Raw genomic sequence first — 18,508 nt, 5'->3', positions numbered from 1 at the left:
CTAGCAGTTTCCAAAGGACTACTTGACACATGTTAGCATCCTCTGATATGTAAGTGAACTGCAGAATGGTTTCAGAAATATCAGTGTGGTTCCACTACTTCATTTTACAGGAAAAGAAACAATGCTGTTGTCAAGACAAAAACTTAGCTCTCTAATAAAAATCATGGATAGATTTTAAATGATTAAAAACCTACCTAAATAGACAAATGTGTACAGCCACTTATTTTCCCAGTTGGCATTGAAGCAGTTGGCACTGGAAGTCCTTGCAGCCTCCAAACTCCATTTTCCCTCCTTCAATCCAGTGCTACACACAGCCTTGTGGGGATTGTGCTGGTCTCAGAGGGTCCTGATGCCAAGTTGCCTCTTATTTCCATAAAGTTAAATGCAAGCCAGAATTCATGTTTTTCTGTCATGTGCTCAATCTAAATCCGATCCTGTTTATCACACCAAACACATTCATCTCTTGCTGTGTGAATGCTAATCGTGGTGCACCAAAAAAATCAGTCATTTCCATTTTTTTTAACCTTGTGCTTTTTAAAGTGTTCACTTGTAATGAAAATAGCATGATGCCCTTCATCTTACAAACATAGTGTGAATATTTAGAAATTAGTTGTTTGTGGTTATGTATGTTGATGCAAAGTAATTCTTTACTGAGTCTGCTGGACAAACAATATGTGGATTAGGATGAGCTATGACTGCTCATGCTAAGAAAAAAACTGTGCTTCATCAGTTTCGATCACCAGAACTTGAGCACTCAGACCTACTCTTTACACCACAGAACCCATGTCTGATTTATTCCACTTCAGGTTGAACCTTCGGAATTCCATAAATGGCCACTGTGACTTTTAGACCATAGACAGAGGAAAGGGAAACCTCTTCATCTCACACACACACACACACACACACACCCTTACATCACAGTAAATTCAAGGTGGTGCTAACAAACTGCTATTAATAGTCATTACTATTTCAAACATTGGTAGCTTTAGTAAATATATTTTAAAAAGTGTTCCTAGTTTTCATCTAAATGCTAAAGAGACTGGGGTACTTGAAATATATTTATTCAAAGGGAAATTATAGGATTGTGACTTCAGGGAAAGCAACCATCTTGTATTTGTTGCTATTCCTCTAATCTGAGATTTCCAGTGAAAACAGAAAATTTGTGTGCTCCTTACAAGCTTGATAGTCTGTCAGTACATACAAAGAATTATGATATTTTGCTGTTAAAATATATGCTCATTGTATGGTGTATTTGTCAATAATTTGAATGTGTGCATTGTTTAACGAGTTCTATTTTGCTGTTGACTAGTACATACTGTCAACAACTAAATGAATAAAATAGGCATAAGCTAAAGGAATGGATTTTAATATAGCATTATGAAAAGTTGTTTTTTTTGTAGTTTGAGGGTTTTTTAAGTGTAAATAACTTTGTAGAAACTATAATTCATAAAATGTTGCTATTTTATCAAAACTCATATATACAGTAATATATATATATATATATATATATTTTCCAGTCGTGGTCTTGACCTTCGTGCATGCAAGGCAAGCACTCTACCCCTAGGCCAAACTCCCAGACCCCTACAGTAAAATATTTTGAAAATAACTTTCCCACATACACATCTACTTTTGCCTGGATTTTTCATATGTTTTAAATAAATAGATAAAATAAAATATATATATATACACAAAAGGTAATATATAATGTAAAAAATGAAAATGCATATTGAATAGTTTTAATATGGGTTGAAATCACAATAGCCTTCTTCTATTAAACCACTCTTTAGGGTAATTCTTAAACATGCACACACAAGAACAAACTCACTCCCCTCACCAATAATTTGTTAAATATAAATATCTTCCATAAAAATATCACATATAAATTTTCTTTAATTAATGAATGTTTTTCTTTAATTAATTCTTTAATTAGTGAATGCTTAAATTCTAACTAATTGATAAACAATAACAGTACTTTTCAAAGTTTTTCATCTTTCATTTCTATAAATGGTCAAAAAATCAATAAGCAAGTGCTCTTCAGTGCCTTCTTACTCTATGGTGTATAATTAGACCATGAAAATTTGCAAATAGATTGCAAATATTTGAGAACAGATTTAGTTCAACTTCTTAGGTACTCATATCCACATGACTTATTTCAGATGCCCAGAAAGGAATTGTATATATAGGAATTATTATATGATACTATATATAAACACTCAATCAAATGTACTTCTACTGTACTTTGTACCAGTAACCTCAACCAAATCTATGTGTCCCAGTTCTTAATGCTTGCATGAAGTATAACTTTGTCTATAGCATTTTCTAGCTTTCCAGACAAAGGGAGAAAGTAATCAATGTTTGGAAACATTCTCAGCTTCATGGAATTCTATATTTTCTCTTCATCCTAAACATTTAAAAGATTACTGTGAAAGTAATAATTAAAATTGGTTATCAGTAATTTATGACTCAGAAAGCATGCAACATTTAGTAGCTAAACGAATACCATTTTATGTGCTTATGATTCTGTGTGGTTACATTTAGGTCTGAGTTCAGCTCATTGGTCTTTCTCTCTTTCTTTCTTCCTTCCTTTCTTTCTTTCTTAATTCCAGTCCTGGGATTAGAACTCAGGACCTGAATTCTGTATCTGAGTTTTTATTCTGAAGGCTAGCACTGTTCCACTTCTAGCTTTTTAATGGTTAATTGGAGATAAGAGATTCAGGGACTTGCTCATCCTTTCTTTCTCTCTCTCTTTCTTTCTTTCTCTCTCTCTCTCTTTCTTTCTTTCTTTCTTTCTTTCTTTCTTTCTTTCTTTCTTTCTTTCTTTCTTTCTTTCTTTCTTTCTTTCTTTCTTTCTAATTCCAGTCCTGGGATTAGAACTCAGGACCTGAATTCTGTATCTGAGTTTTTATTCTGAAGGCTAGCACTGTTCCACTTCTAGCTTTTTAATGGTTAATTGGAGATAAGAGATTCAGGGACTTGCTTGTCCTTGCTGCAATCTTCAGATCTCTGCCTCGTCAGCAGCTAGGATTGCAGATGTGAGCCACCAGCCCTAGGCTTTATTGGTACTTTTGCTTTACTATTCCAGAGTATTCTTGGAGCCTGTGGTTATCTGGAAGCTGAGGCATGTCTGGATAGTCTGAGAGGATCGCCATACCACTAATTTGGTGCTGGCTGCCCAGTATGCCATAGGTTTTGAAAGTCCACTATGGATTCTCCTTCTAGTAACAAAGAAGCCTAACAGGGCAGGATCAGATCAGAAGAATGCAGTGACAAGGCCAAGACATGAACTCTTCTTCTTAAGGTGAGAATTCTAAAGTCACACTGAGAGGATGTGGATGTGGTGGTTAGAAACTACTGAGGAGTTCTCAACATTATGCTATCACAACATTATTAGATCCCGTGAAGAAGCATGAAGCATGTGGAAAGAGGGAGAGCTGAGATTAGAACAATGGTCCTTTTCTTACCTTGGAAGTATTCTCAGTGCTTTAACCCCAGGAATAAGATCACAAGGGGCCCTGGTCCACTTGCTCCTTGTTTGTGATTGCTACACCAAACTTTGCTGTATGTCTGCAGCTACACAGTGGGGCTCTCCATGGGCTTCATGTGCCCACACCTCTGATTAACATGCTTAAGAAGAGAAGAGTGGAATACAATGAATGCAGCAAAGCTTTGACAAACCCAATAATGATTGTAGAAAAGGATGTAAAAACCTCAGAAATGTTCTTTTAGAGCAGTGGGCAGAACACCTTGGCTTAGGACGAAGACACACAATTTTGGTATTTACACCATGTCTGTTCATTTTCTGAAATGTTATGAATAGTAAGTGACCTAATACATCGTAGAAGGCTGGTTGCTCATGTCTGTGTTAGCTATAAAGAGGCTGAGATCTGAGGATCTTGGGGCAGAGCCATCCAATTAATCAGCAAAATCTGGAACTGGAAGTGAGGATCAAGTGGTAGAAAGCAATCCTTGTGCAAATACACCAACCAAGAGCAAAAGGTGCTGAGTTCTAGTCCCAGGGCTGGCACACACACACACACACACACACACACACACACACACACATACACACACACACAGTAAAAAAAAACTCAGTAAGTGTGCTAATTATTTTATTTATATAAAAAACATTAGCAATCATACCTGTTTCATAATTTAAATGTGGCAAGCATACCCTTGAATGAAAAGCTCTTCATTTCTCTTCTCCTTTCTTCTCTTTCATCCCATACTCATACTTAAATACAAATTCCTTTCAGGACCCAAAAAGAACTACACTCATCACTTGAATAAATAAACTTTAAGAATGGATTAAAGAGCTGGCAGAGGAGTAGAAGCAGTATAAGGGGCTCCTGGAGTTAGATGGTGAACCGAAACCAAAGGAAAAGATGGGGAGCTGAGAACGTGAATCTCTTTACATCTCCATTTCGTATTTTGATGGCAGTATTAAAGAGCCAGTCATGATGTCAAAGGAATTCACAAGAGATAGTTTAAGGGACTCCAACCCCAAGAAAAATTAGGAAAGGATACAGACCACCTAGTATGGATGCTTTCTGAGAAAGCTGAAGGGCTCAGAAGATCTATAGACAAGATATTGCTACAGGCGAAGGATGACAGACAGCTGTGGCACTGCTGTCAGGAGGGAATAGAAGGGAATAAGGCCTTTGTTTTCTTTTTGTGCCCCTTAGCCTCTATCCAGTGCTGCTTCTTGCAAACCCTCAGAGGAGGCCAGCTGGCAAGGAAGAAATATGGTGTGCAGAATCCCAATGGCAAAATCTCAAATCAAAACACAGAAGCATGAGTTTACAATAGACAGACAACAGTTGAAGAATATGAAATTCTTATGTGACCCCTATTGAAAGGGGAATCAAAACAATCTTTTTTGTTCAAAATCTATACTTCATGTAAATCTATCAAGAAGATTGAGATGTCCATATTATTTGACCCAGGGGATTTTTTTTTCATATCTAACTTGTGGGTAATGAAACTCATCTATAAAATCTAACACGAATATAAGAACGCTTTTCTTTTAATATATTGTTCAGAAACAGGAACTTGGGAAGCCAGCAGGAGACAAAAAATGAATTTTTCCCAACTGATTGATTTAAAATTGATCACTATGACAAACCTCCTTAAGCTTGAGATGGTCCATCCAATCTAGTGTTGTGTTTTCATTACTGTGATTTGCATAACCAGGACATTGTTTAATTATTTTGTAAAAGATTCTATTATAATGAAACTAAAATAGCTATTATCGGGTGTAGGCCGAGGATGATGGAAGAAGGGAGCTTTCGTGGTATTGTATGTGATTATATTAAATTTCCTCTAATAAGTTTGACTTGTAAGTTATGTAAGAGTATGGGTTAACATATTTGTATACAAGAAGGAGGAAGGAAAAGCTGGAGGGAGGGTAAGAACAGAGAGACAAGCAGAACATCTAAGAATAACTATCATGAACATTTGTGAATAATATTATGAATAAGTATTTATTTTAACTTTGTAACCAACAAGTGTCACTCAGTGTTTAGAAGAGAACATAGTATCTGGAAATTTACAGATGAGATTTCAATTTGGGAACTTGAACACGCACACACACACAGACGCACACACACACACACATATAAAGAGAGAGAGAATAAAGCATTTTTCATAATGAGAAAATGATTATAAGAAATAATGATGAGTCAATGGAATTCTACGCTGCCATCAGCAAGAACAACATTGCCCCATTTGTAAGGAAGACTTGGAAAAAAAATCATAGTAGGTGAAGTAAGCCAGACTCAAAAGAACATAGCTTCAGTGGTTTCCCTCATTCGTAATAATTAGTTTAAACCTTGGACTTTCTTAGCAGAGGATTACAATAGCTCAAAACCTAGATACACAAGGCCATATAGGACAAGGCTAAATGAAAGGACTTCCAGGAAATGGAAATAAGAGCTATATAATGTGTGATTGTTGTTCTTAATATACTATGTTATTTCTCATCCGTTTTGTTTTCCCTTGGTTATTTTCATATTTTACAGTATCATACCTTGTTATCTGGTGTATTGTATATATGTTTATTTGTTTATTTGAAATAGGATATGGAAGGGGAAAAACAAAGTGAAAGGAGGGAGTTGGGGAGAGGGAATTGGGGACAAAATCATGAGTAGGAGTATCAGTGTTTGTGAAGTAATGCACCTTCTATCTGGTGAATATAATGTAACCCTTCTATTAATTACAATAAAAAATGTCCTTTGCTAAAAAAAGTAATAATGATGTGTGTGGTAATTCATGGAAAGACGTTTTTCCAGAACATTGATGAACTTCTTAAAAAGATCAAGTTTTGTATTCAAAGTTTTTTTCTGACATACTAGTTATAACTAGTTATACTAGTTATATTTCTTGCATCTATATTATTTTTAATATTTTTATTGTATTTAATAAAAGGGTTACATGATATTTGCCAGATAGAGGGTGCATTAATTCACATACATTGATACCCTTCCACATATCTTGGTCCCCATTACCCTCCTCCCACCCCCCTCTTGGTTTTCCCCCCTTCCCTGTCCAATTTCAAGTAACCAAATACAAATGTATCCAAAATATCAGATAACAAAGTGAGATATTGTGACAATATGAGATAACAAAGGAACAGCAAAAGAGATGAGAGATAACATAACACCTTAAGGACAGCAATCAGTAATATGTACACCATGAACTCATCCATGTGCCCTTGGATCTGAAGAGTCCACTGCAATGAAATCTATGACAATCAATGAAATTTCTTTGTGTAGAGGAAACAAAGATTATTGAGTAGATTATACATTTTTAACCAGAAAGTATATATGATTCATTTAATAGAATTAAAGTAAAAATAGTCAGATGAAAAAATGACAAGGGAGATCAGGTAAAAACTGTTAGAAGAGACTGTATGTATTTCTTTTCCCATTTCCCAAGTGTTTTGTTTCATTTTTATTTAGGAAATTCACTAAAGGTATTTTCAAGATGTGGAATCCTTGTAATGAAGGATCCCAAATGAAGTTGCAGATTCCACATTGAAAGAGCTTCGTGATTTGGTAAGAGGACACATTTATTAATATATTGGGACTTGGAAAACTGAGAACTGTATAGTGTGTGTTAGTGTGTGTGTGTGTGTGTGTGCATGGGCACATGTACATGGGCATGTGTGTTATATGTGATAGCTATTGTTATTTTAAACAGATAAGATATAAAATATTAAAAGAGTTTGTGACTGAACATAAACTTGGTATTCTAAAACAACTTTATTATAATTTTTTTCTTTTTGTTATTTTTAATTCATTTTCTGTAATAATTTATTAACATTGATTTCTATGTTATATTTCTTTTTTTCTGCATTATATTTCAAATGTCACGTTTAACAAACAAGTTTTCAAGAAGGGAATTTCTATATACAATCACTGACACTTAGGTTTTAGAGCATAATTAAAGTTAAGCTGAGGGTTTGTATGTCATAGATACATATTAATCTAGGTAATAAAACATTATGTCATAGATTTTTATGTATATGTAGTTATGTTTATATCTCTAAGACCATGTCCATAACATTGGGTACCCAAATATTGAGTCATTGCTCTTGTATTGTTGGATCTAATATCCACATATGAAGTGATTAGTTTTCCTAGTTCACAGAATGAAATATGGCCCTACAGAGAACTCACATTTGTTATTGATTTCCTGATAGGTGCTCAATGTTAACTATGGGTTTTTTTATGTTACCTCAACAGGACAGATGGCAAAAACAGAAATGCAGCTAGTTTATGGGGCAAGAGTGATATAGCTATCAGCTCTACACTTTCAATTGTCATGTTGATGTTCATATTTGTGATAGTTGAGTAGGAATAAATTAACTCACACTGAGGACACGATCTTATTTAGAAAGGAGTCATAACTGCTTTTGCTCTGTAGAAAATTGATGCGAAGGTAGTTCTTTAATATTTTTTACTATTGAAAAATTATTTTTAGAAGCCAATAATGAGTTGCACAAATGTTGGTGTTTCAGAGAACCTGAACTATGAAAAAGTAGCAGAAAAAACATGGTGTAATTATCTCACTCATCTCTACTATACAATGAAAATTATTAAGCATCCTCTACACAAATAACCTATTATGCCCATGCAGGGGCCTAATGGAAATAGTAATCTCTCCCTTATAGCTAACTAATGTGCAATCTGGATCAAGTTGGTAAACATGTCTCATTTCCCTTTCTCATTACCTGTGCTATGAGGTTGTTGCAAGACTCTGTCAAGGGAAGAAAGGATATTCTATAGATATCCTTAGATATCTATAGATAGATATCTATAGATATCTATAGATAGATAGATAGATAGATAGATAGATAGATAGATAGATAGATAGATATTCCATGGTACACAATAAGTATTCCATAAATAGAAGCCATAACATTGACATAATGCTGTGAAAACTGTTAAAATATAACGCAGCAATTTATTAACATTCTAACCATAAAGATGCTGAATATGTGGTTAAATGAAAGATTCCATCCATTTAGCATTATATAATATTAGACTCAAACATACAAATATTTATCAACATTTGTTTTGGGACATTATAGAACTCTGATTGGGAGTTTTAGAATTTTGGTACACTTTAGGGACATTAGTTTGTAGCTGGCAGAACACAATCCCTTTTGTACTGACACACTGAATTTAGTTCATACAATTCTCCCACCTGAAAAATTTGCCAACCTCATTGCAAACCTGATTCTGCCTCTGTCCTTGTAAGTCAGACTTGCTTGGGTTATTCAACATGACCTCTTGGGAATCTGTAACACATTCTTTCAACAGCATTTGCTATTGAAGCAACAGGTTTGCTTCTGTATTGGTAATAATCAGCAATAGTTCTGTGGGAACAGATACATGCCTGCAGTAGAAGGTTACATTTTTACCTTCTATGCTGTGTAATGAGGATAAAAGCCAATGCTCAGAGTGAGATCAGAGAAGAAGCTGTCAATCTTCTCACGTCACATCTCATTTTAATTTTTATTGTATGAATAAAAGTATAAAAATGAAAATATATGAAATTAATGAATACAATGCTAACAAGAAGCTAGAATCTTGGGCGGGGAGTTTGGCCTAGTGGTAGAGTGCTTGCCTAGCATGCATGACGACCGAGGTTCGATTCCTCGGTACCACATACATAGCAAAAAGCTAGAATGGTGCTGAGGCTCAAGCGGTAGAGGTCTAGCCTTGAGAAAGTCCAAGGGCAGTGCTCAGGCCCTGAGCTCAAGCCCAGGACTGGCAAAAAAAAAAAAAAGAAGAAGCTAGAATCTCTACCAAGAGAGAATGGGATCCTCCAGAGCATCATGGGAAGCTGGGCCCCTCTTTAGCAAACCTATGTTCAATTAGTTTTCATTCTGAGAACATGGCTGTGTTACTCCTGCACTGTGTGACTTTTTAGTTCAAGGGTCCTGAATTTGGACAGAAATTCCTAACCATATATTTCCAAGCTCCCATTTTTCATGTTTTCTTTTTCACTAGATTAAATAATTGCTGTTTTAAGCTGGATGCTGATGGCGTACATCTGTAACACTAGCTACTCACACACAAAAATTAGATGATAGAAGTTCAGAGTCAGCCCAGACAGGAGAGTATTTGTGATTCTTATCTCCAATTAACTATTAAAAGCCCAGAAGTGGAGCTGCAGCTCAAGTGAAAGCACTAAAGAGCAAAAAGTGTCAGGGACAGAGCTCAGTCCTGACATTAAGCCACAGAATTGGTACACACACACACACACACACACACACACACACACACACACACATACACACACACACGCAGTTGTTAGTGTTGTTTTTTGCCAGTTTGGAGGCCTGACTCTGAGCCTAAGCATTTTCCTTGGGCTTTCTCAAGTCTAGCACTCTATCACTTGAGCCACAGCACCACTTCTGACTTTTTCTGTATATGTGATACCAGGGAATCAAAGCCAGGGTTTCATGCATGCTAGGCAAGCACTCTACTAAGCCATGCTCCTGGCTCAAAGTTGTTGTCTGATAGAAAAATAATTTTCTCTGCTGATTGCCACATGTCTTTCTCTTTGGCATTTCTCTGTAACAATCCTGCCTATTTACTGTCTCTATAATTATAAGATAGTTATGAAGGAATTTGTCTAATTCTTTTATCCTAAGTATAATATATTTAGTATATAAGAGGATAAAGCAGTTATTCTACCTTTGCTTTATAAAGTTTACAAAGAACATGGTAAGTCTACTGCTTAGAATGTTGCTACTGATCTTAAATGGTAGCTATCTATCTAGACCTGCGGGTGTAAGAAGTGGAATATTCCAAAATAAGCATAAAAGTGGGCACAATAATTGATATAAATCATGAACTTTGGGGTGGGGGGATAAAAAGAAAGTGTTATATTTATTTAAGATTTGTTTATAGCCCTTGAATAATAACACACTTTGATAAGGAACTATCATCTATTTTCACCTTAAAGTCTTTTTAAATTAAGAAATGTATAGATAATACATAGAGAAATTAATGATGTTTGTTTAAATATAGTAAACCAGCTTATTCATTCATTTTTAAGTTCGTATGCTTTAAACAAGCGAATGAATGATTTTAGCATCGCAATAAAATGTCAAAATGACTTTTAGATTTTGTTAATAACATAAGAGTAATTATACTATCATATACGTAAGCACTCTCTAGGTGTAAGAAAGGTTTAACAAAGAATATTAGATAACTTAATGGAACAGGATTGCTAGCATAGAAATGCCAAAGACACAAATCATATTACCATTATGTGCTACGCCAAGATTTGCTGAGAAAGAAATTGAATATCACTTGTTTCTTCACAACTTTGAAGAATGGCAGTAAAATTGTGTCTGCTGCATAATTAAATCTATGTATCGAGATGCTAATAAATTCCCTGCTGTCCTAGAATTCAAAAGATGTGTCAAGGGCTCAGCCTCTACTGGCACTGGTGGTATCTCTAAGCCTTTTTGCTTGTTTTCTACACCTAATGATTAGCTTGAAAACTTTCAAGAGACTCTCAACATTTTGGATTCCTACTAAACTTACTGGATTAGTTTATGTTATTTCAGCTGGATTCCTTCATTTGTGGTAACTAGGTGTGAAGATGAAAGTAGGTGTATTCCTCTTAAACTGTATTAGTTGATTTTCTTCTTTTCAGGAAATGTAAAACTTAAAGTGCCCAAATAAAATTAATTGTGCAACTCAACAGCTGCCAAAATCCTGATGTGTGCACTGGCCATAATTAGCATTGTGTATTCAGAGTAAGTTTTGAAAGCATCAGGAGCACAGCTCCATGAGAGTAACTTGCTATAAAAAGGGCCAACTGTAGTAATAGATGTTTACCAATGATACTTCATTATTATGGAGAGACTGGAAAATCTCAGAAACTCTTCATCCTTTTCCTAACTCTACATATATGCAGAAAATTTCTGTGCATGCTTTGTGTTTTTTTAAGTCACTACACTTTTATTATATGTCATGATGTAATCCCAAAATAACACAGCTGTTATTTCTGATAATGTTAGCTTCTATAACCTGTACATTTCAAAATATGTTAAAGCTCAAGCACAAAAGAGGTTTTGGTTTATTTTCATTTTTTATTATTTTTATTGTATTTTATTGTCAGAATAATGTATACAGGGATTACAGTTACATTCATCGGATAGAGGGTGCATTATCCCTCGAGCCTTGACACCCCTTCTAATGTTTTTGTCCCCCTTTCCCTCCCCTCACCTTTCCAAATCATCTTGTTTTCCACCTTCCCTTCCCTATTTCAAATAAACAAATAAATGCACATATACTATACCAGGTAACAAAGTCAGATACAGTAACCACTTGAGATTAATCATAAAGGGAAAAAAGAGAAAAGAATAACTTCATATAGTACATTAAAAACAACAATCACAAAAATAAGCCTCTTGTTTTTATATTCTAGAATTCAATTTGTTTAGTTCATCCTGTATGACCATATGTACATAGCTGTTGAGCTATTGTGATCCTCTGCTAGGAGAATCCTAGATGCATACCAATTATTACAAATGAGGAAAACCATGGAGCCTGTGTTACTTTGGGTCTGACTTACTTTACTTAATGTGATTTTTTCCAAGTCTTTCCATTTCCTTATGAATGAGGCCATATCATTCTTTCTGATGGCAGCACAGAAATCCATTGTATATAACCACATCTTGATCCATTCATCTAATGAGGGGCATCTGGGTTAGTTTCATATCATAGCTGTGGTAAATAATGCTGCAATGAACATCATTGTGCTAGTGGCTTTAATATGTCCTTGTTTCTGGACATTTGGGTAAATGGCAAGGAGTGAGATTGCTGGAGCTTAAAGGAGCTCTATGTTTAGTCTTTTGAGGAATCTCCATACTGTTTTCCAGAGTGTCTGAACAACAGTATAGTAGTGATCCCTCCTGGCCACATCCCCACCAGCATCTGTTGTTATCAGATTTCTTGATAATTGCCATTCTAACTGGAATGAGGGGACTCTCAAATTTGTTTTGATTTGCATTTCTTTTATGACCAAAGATGTCGAGCATTTCTGCATGTGTCTATAGGCCATTTTTATTTCCTCTTCAGAGAAATCTCTCTTTATGTCTTTAGTCCACCTTTCAATGGGATGTTTGCTTCTTTGCAGCTTTGTTTTTAAGAGATTCAATTTAGCTGAAGGTATATTTTAGATATGAGGCCCTTGTCTATTGTATGGCTAGTGAAAATATTCTCCCACACTGTAGGCTTTCTGTTTAACTTACTAGCTATGTTCTTTGCCATACAGAAGCTCTTCAGATTAATGCAGTCCCATTTGTTCAAACTTCCTTTAATTTGTTGTGTTTCTGGATTTTTATTAAGAAAGTTTTGATCTGTGTAACTCCTATTCCTTCCTGTAAAGTTTTCAGGGTATCTGATTTTTATGTTTTTTATTAAAGAATTTATTAACATTGATTTTTATCTCATATTTCAAGTGTTATGTTTAACAAACAAGTATTCAAGAAGGGAATCTCTATATACAATCACTAGATTTTAGAACATACTTCAAGTTCTTTGATCCATTTGGAGTAAATTCTGGTGCAGGGTTACATAAAAGGATCTAACTACCTTTGGACAGATAGATGCTTAACCAGTTCTGCCAGCACCATTTGTTCAAGAGGCTAAAAAGTCTCAAACCAATAATTTAATGGTGCACCTTACGATTCTGGAAAAAGAACAACAAACCCAAACCCAAATCCAGGAGAAGGAAATAAATTATTAAAATAAAGCAGTATTGTACCTGATTCTGTTATCTGGTATGTTGTATATATTTTTATTTATTTGAAATAGGAAAGAGAAGGAGGGGCAAGAAGATGTTTGGGGGGGGGAAGGAAAGTGGAGACAAAACCATGAGAAGGGATATCAATGATGATAAGTAATGAACCTATTATCTAGTGAATGTAACTGTAACCATTCTATACATTATCCCAACAATAAAAAATAAAAATTGAAAAAAGAGAAAAATAAGGCAGTATTAAATGAATTAGAGTACAACAAACCATAGAAAGAATCAGCAAAACAAACAGTTGGTTCTTTGAAAAATTGACAAAATTGACGGACCCTTAGCAAATCTTACCAAGAAAAGAAGGGAGCCCACCCAAATAAACAAAATCATGGATGAGAATGGAAATATCATGACAGAAAATACCAAGATCCAGAGCATCATAAGGGCATACTTTTCAAACCTTTAGGCCAACAAATTTGAGAATCTAGAAGAGATGGACACATTTCTAGCAAATATTGACATATGTAAACTGAACCATGAAGAGATACACCAACTAAACAGAACTATTTGGAATAATGAAATAGAAATGGCAATAAGAGACCTCCCATCCAAGAAAATCCCAGGACCTGATGGATTCACAGCTGAATTCTATAAGGCCTTCAAAGCAGAACTCACACCAATACTCCTCAAACTCTTCAATGAATTGAAAGAGAAGAATCTCTACCAAACTCATTCTATGAAGCCAGCATAACCCTCATCCTCAAACCAGCCAGAGACTCATCAAAGAAAGAGAACTAGAGACTAATTTCTCTGATTAACATTGATGCAGAACTTCTCAACTAAATACTGGCCAATTGACTTCAACATTGATGCAAAACTTCTCAACTAAATACTGGCCAATTGACTTCAACAACTCATTAAATAAATTATACACTATGATCAAACAGGATTCATCACAGGGATGAAAAGCTGGTTCAATAGATGCAAGTCGATTAATATAATTCATCACATTAACAGGTGTATTTTCAGTTAACATGAAAATTTTTCAAATATAAAAAGAGGTGCCTGGAACTTGAGCAACTCTTTTTCTAGCAGAGAATTAATGAAGCTGGACTATTCTATTTCACCATTTTCTGTTTTGAAAATATGACTGGAAAAGAAAGTTGACCAAAGAGTACTAAATTATATTGAGGGAATAATTTCTGATAGGATATTATGCACAAATGCCTACAGATAATAGCAAAAATTACCAGTGTTTTCTACCCTAAAGAAACGATTAAAAACTCAAGCAATGGAGGCTCATATCTATAAGTCTAACTGCTTAAGAGGATGAGAACTGAGGATTGCAATATTAAAGCCAGCCTCATCAGAAAATTCTGTGAAACTATTATTCAGAAAAAAGCCAGCCAGTGAGGTAAAGCTCCCTCTAGAGAACCAAATTTGAGTGAAATAGCCAAGTTAGAGTGTAAGGCTTTCTGTAATGAAAACTCATTTTCTATATTTTTAATTCAGATAATTTGTTGCAAGGATATAGTGTCATTTATTTTTCTAACACATTCTAGCATTTTAAATATGTCTGTTGTATGCATTCCAATTTGAAATTAATACAAGAAATATTTTCTATGACTAACATTCCATCTTGTAGTTAGATGAATCACAAGGTCACTAGAACAGCTTAACAGTAAGAAATATCTTTCAAATACCTTAAGACTTTGATGCAAAAGAAAATTATATTTATATTTGATCTACTTATGGCTCTAAATATGTCTTTATTAAGTGACTTGATTTAGGTGTTATTGCCTTTTACATTTTACCAAATAAGTTTGAATAGACTTCAGTCAATATTCATATGGGTAGACTGAGAACTTATTTCCACATTTATGCCAATGATAACAAAGTAATTTCTGTGTTTGTGAACATCGAGGTTTATTATATCATTTACTTTTGTATTTCTTCTTTCCTTCTGTTGGAATCTTGGCCTTCTTTTGTGGCCTACAAATGGAATATTAAAAAAAAGGTCATATAACAGTGCATTGCACCAAGGTCTCTTCTTAGCAAACGTGGTTTAACAAGTCAATATCTGTGATGATTAGAAAAGGATTTTTTAATGGTCTGCTATTATCATGATGAACAAAATGTCCTTGTCATTGTGAAGCTATTGGAGCATTTGAAAAATTAATTTGCAATAGAGCAAAACCTTGATACATAAGGCCATATAGTATGAAGCTAATTGAAAGGACCTCTAGGATATTGAAACAAAAACCACATAAGGAATGATTGTTGTCCTTAATGTACTATGTTATCTCTCATCTCTTTTGCTGCCCCTTGGTTATCTCATATTGTTACAGTATCTCACTTTGTTATCTGATATATTGGATATATTTGTATTTGGTTATTCGAAATTGGATAGGGAAGGGGAGAAAACCAAGATGGAGGGTGGGAGGGAGGGTAATGGGGACCAAGACATGTGAAAGGGTATCAATGTATGTGAATTAATGAACCTTCTATCTGGCAAATATCATGTAACCCTTTTATTAATTACAATAAAAATATTAAAAAAGAAAAATTAAAACACTACATCACATATAATATTTTAGTCCTTTTCTTAATATTAGTTGTTGAAAATAACTCCTGTGTATTTCCAACTCACACATACAAATTCTCTTCTGATCTTTTTATGTTTGTTTTATAATAATTTTTTAAAATAATAGAAACTACCTAGTACTGATGAGTATCACTCTCTTAGATGACACATTTAAGAGAATCTCTCTCTCTTACACATGTTTCTCTTAAGGAAATTAATTATAAAACAATGATATCATTCTTTGGTAAATCAGAACTAGCATCAAATCTCAGGAAAAAAGTGCATTCCTCTGTAAATAGATAGCATTGTTATCATGATGGATTTGTTCGGCAGACAATAGCTGTATTACTAAAGCAATCTGAATTAATCTGAAATTGAATCATCCCTTGCATAGGCTTTAGGGAAATTGAAGCAATTTTAGATTAAGACATACAAATATCATGCTGTAAACTTTAAATTGAATTCAAAATAAATTGAATTGGTATTGTCATACTTTTATTGTCTCACCTATTCTTTCCCTCTTTATTGCAAACAGCAAAGTAATAGGAGACTTAGTAAATGTGTGAAAGGGTATAATGGAATGATAAGTATAAATAACTTGAATGAAAGTTGTCTGAATTTTTAGGCAGTCAAAACTAACACTTTTGCTTTTTAGCTGGGCATGGTGGCTCACACCTATAATCCTAGCTACTCAGGAGGCTGAGATCTGAGGATCAAGGTTCAAAGCCAGCCCAGTCACAAAAGAACCTAAGACTCTTGTCTCCAATTAACCTCTAGAAAACGGGAAGTGGGGCTTGGATCAAGGGTAGGGTGGTAGCCTTGAGCTGAAGAGCTCAGGGACAATGCCCAGGTCCAAGAGTAAGGTGGTGGCCTTGAGCTGAAGAGCTCAGGGACAGCACCCAGGCCCAGTTCAAGCCCCATGAACCTCAAAAAAAATATTCCTTTTGTTTTTTAAACTGAGAAAGTTTCATTTTTATGTATTCAGCATGAAACTGTTTACAACTAGTGACAGAAGGAATAAGCCATAAATTCTTGACATAGAGGTTATTAGTCTACTTGTCATGTCAGTCAAAGTCGAGTCAATTAAAGATGACGCATAAAAGTAGGCATTTATCTGATGGACCCTTCTCAGTCACATTAGTTATTTACAGGGTCTGTCTAAGAGGATCATTAGCTCATCTATTTGCAAATGACTGCCTCTGTCTGGGCATACTGCCTTTAAGTTGTGTTTTGCTCAAGGATAGTGTCCTCTTGAAAGCAAGCCATGTTCATCAGAATAAAGCAATTTAATAGAGTTGGAAGTTGGATATGTCCCCAAAGCTATCAACAAGGAATAAAACAAGTGTTAATAACCAAGTTTGGGTATTTAGTATTTTCTGATAACTGGATTTGTATTTCTTGGTAAGTCTGCTCATTGATCAAGAACTGTATTACATTTCCAAAGTTCCCAGCCAATAAATACATCCTTATGACACTTTTGATGTCATCTGAAGCACTATGGTGAAACTCCTTGGTATAATTAATATTGTAGGAAAGAAGAGGGAAAAGAGCAAATGGACAGTATAGATGAGAATAAATATGGTCTAATTACTTTATTTGCAAACATGCAAATTGAACAATGAAAAAGTTTCCATATACTATCTGTATGTATGGAAATTCAAAATTCTCCCCATGCAATTTATATATTCTAACCAAAAAGTTCTTTAAAGAGATAAAAGGAAATAATGTCTGATGTACTGCTCCACAGATTACTGCCATGTAGAATATATCCTATTCTCACCAAGATTTGAACTCACAAAGATCTGAAATCAGAGAATAGAATTTTTAGAACTAAGAAAGATGCTTAGAAAATGATTGCTGATGAGTTACCAAGGATTTATTGAACCTTTGTTGGAAAGTAGGCTATGTATTTTGAAGAATGAAAAAAAATTTAAATTATTATACACACAAAGGAGTTCAGGAGTTTAAATTCCGTATTTCAGGGAACCCAGTGACATTTGGGACACATATTTTAGGAAAACCCTAAATGCCTGTAGAATGGAAAATAGCCTGGAAAGTTTTAAGGGAAGAGAAACTGTGTAGCAGAACGTTACAATTACAATTGCTAATAGCAGTTAGGATCCACACTTAATTATTCCATTGAAAATGGATTACATGTCATAGAAACAAGAAACACCTGGATGGTAGATTGATATAACTCTATACCTAAATAATTAGATATTGGGCATGAGAGTGGAATGTAACCTTGGAACTTTTTAACTGTGTATCTTTTATGGTTCTAGGGTTGAAACCCAGGAAATTCACAAAACCTTAGCAAGTATTCTACCACCTGTGTCCTTGGTTGTCACCGATGATCCTACAGGAGCAAGCAAAGGCTTACATACAGAAAAATGTCTTTTGAGGGTCATACAAAATAATCTAGAGATATCATCAAGTCCTACACATGAGGATGTTCGCAAAATAGCATACTGTCTTAAATGAGCAAATGTTCAGTAAATAATTGCTGCTCTGATATAACAGAGAATGTAGACAGTCTGGGATAGAAACTTCTCTTCCTTGCTGGAACCTATGCTGGAGGGATGAAAGAAGAAAGAATTCAGGCTGTGCAGAGGCATGATTAACACAATAGCCACAAGGAATATGCTG

The 18,508-nt window shown here is 34.7% G+C and overlaps 1 protein-coding gene across 1 annotated transcript in view; it reads left to right on the top strand.

The window, feature by feature from the left end:
- Lingo2 (leucine rich repeat and Ig domain containing 2) overlaps positions 1 to 18,508 on the top strand; it is a 1,035,214-nt gene that overhangs the window by 198,417 nt on the left and 818,289 nt on the right. The window contains exon 2 of the mRNA XM_090330081.1: positions 6,957 to 7,052. The gene's annotated coding sequence lies outside the window, so the exon portion shown is untranslated. The remainder of the gene's footprint in view (positions 1 to 6,956; positions 7,053 to 18,508) is intronic.

The sequence above is a fragment of the Megascapheus bottae genome, chromosome 3 (genome assembly GCF_031878675.1).
Source record: "Megascapheus bottae isolate mThoBot1 chromosome 3, mThoBot2.hap1, whole genome shotgun sequence".
NCBI lineage: Eukaryota > Metazoa > Chordata > Mammalia > Rodentia > Geomyidae > Megascapheus > Megascapheus bottae.
Note: the sequence above shows the minus strand (reverse complement) of the source record. Positions and strands in the feature narration are given on the sequence as shown.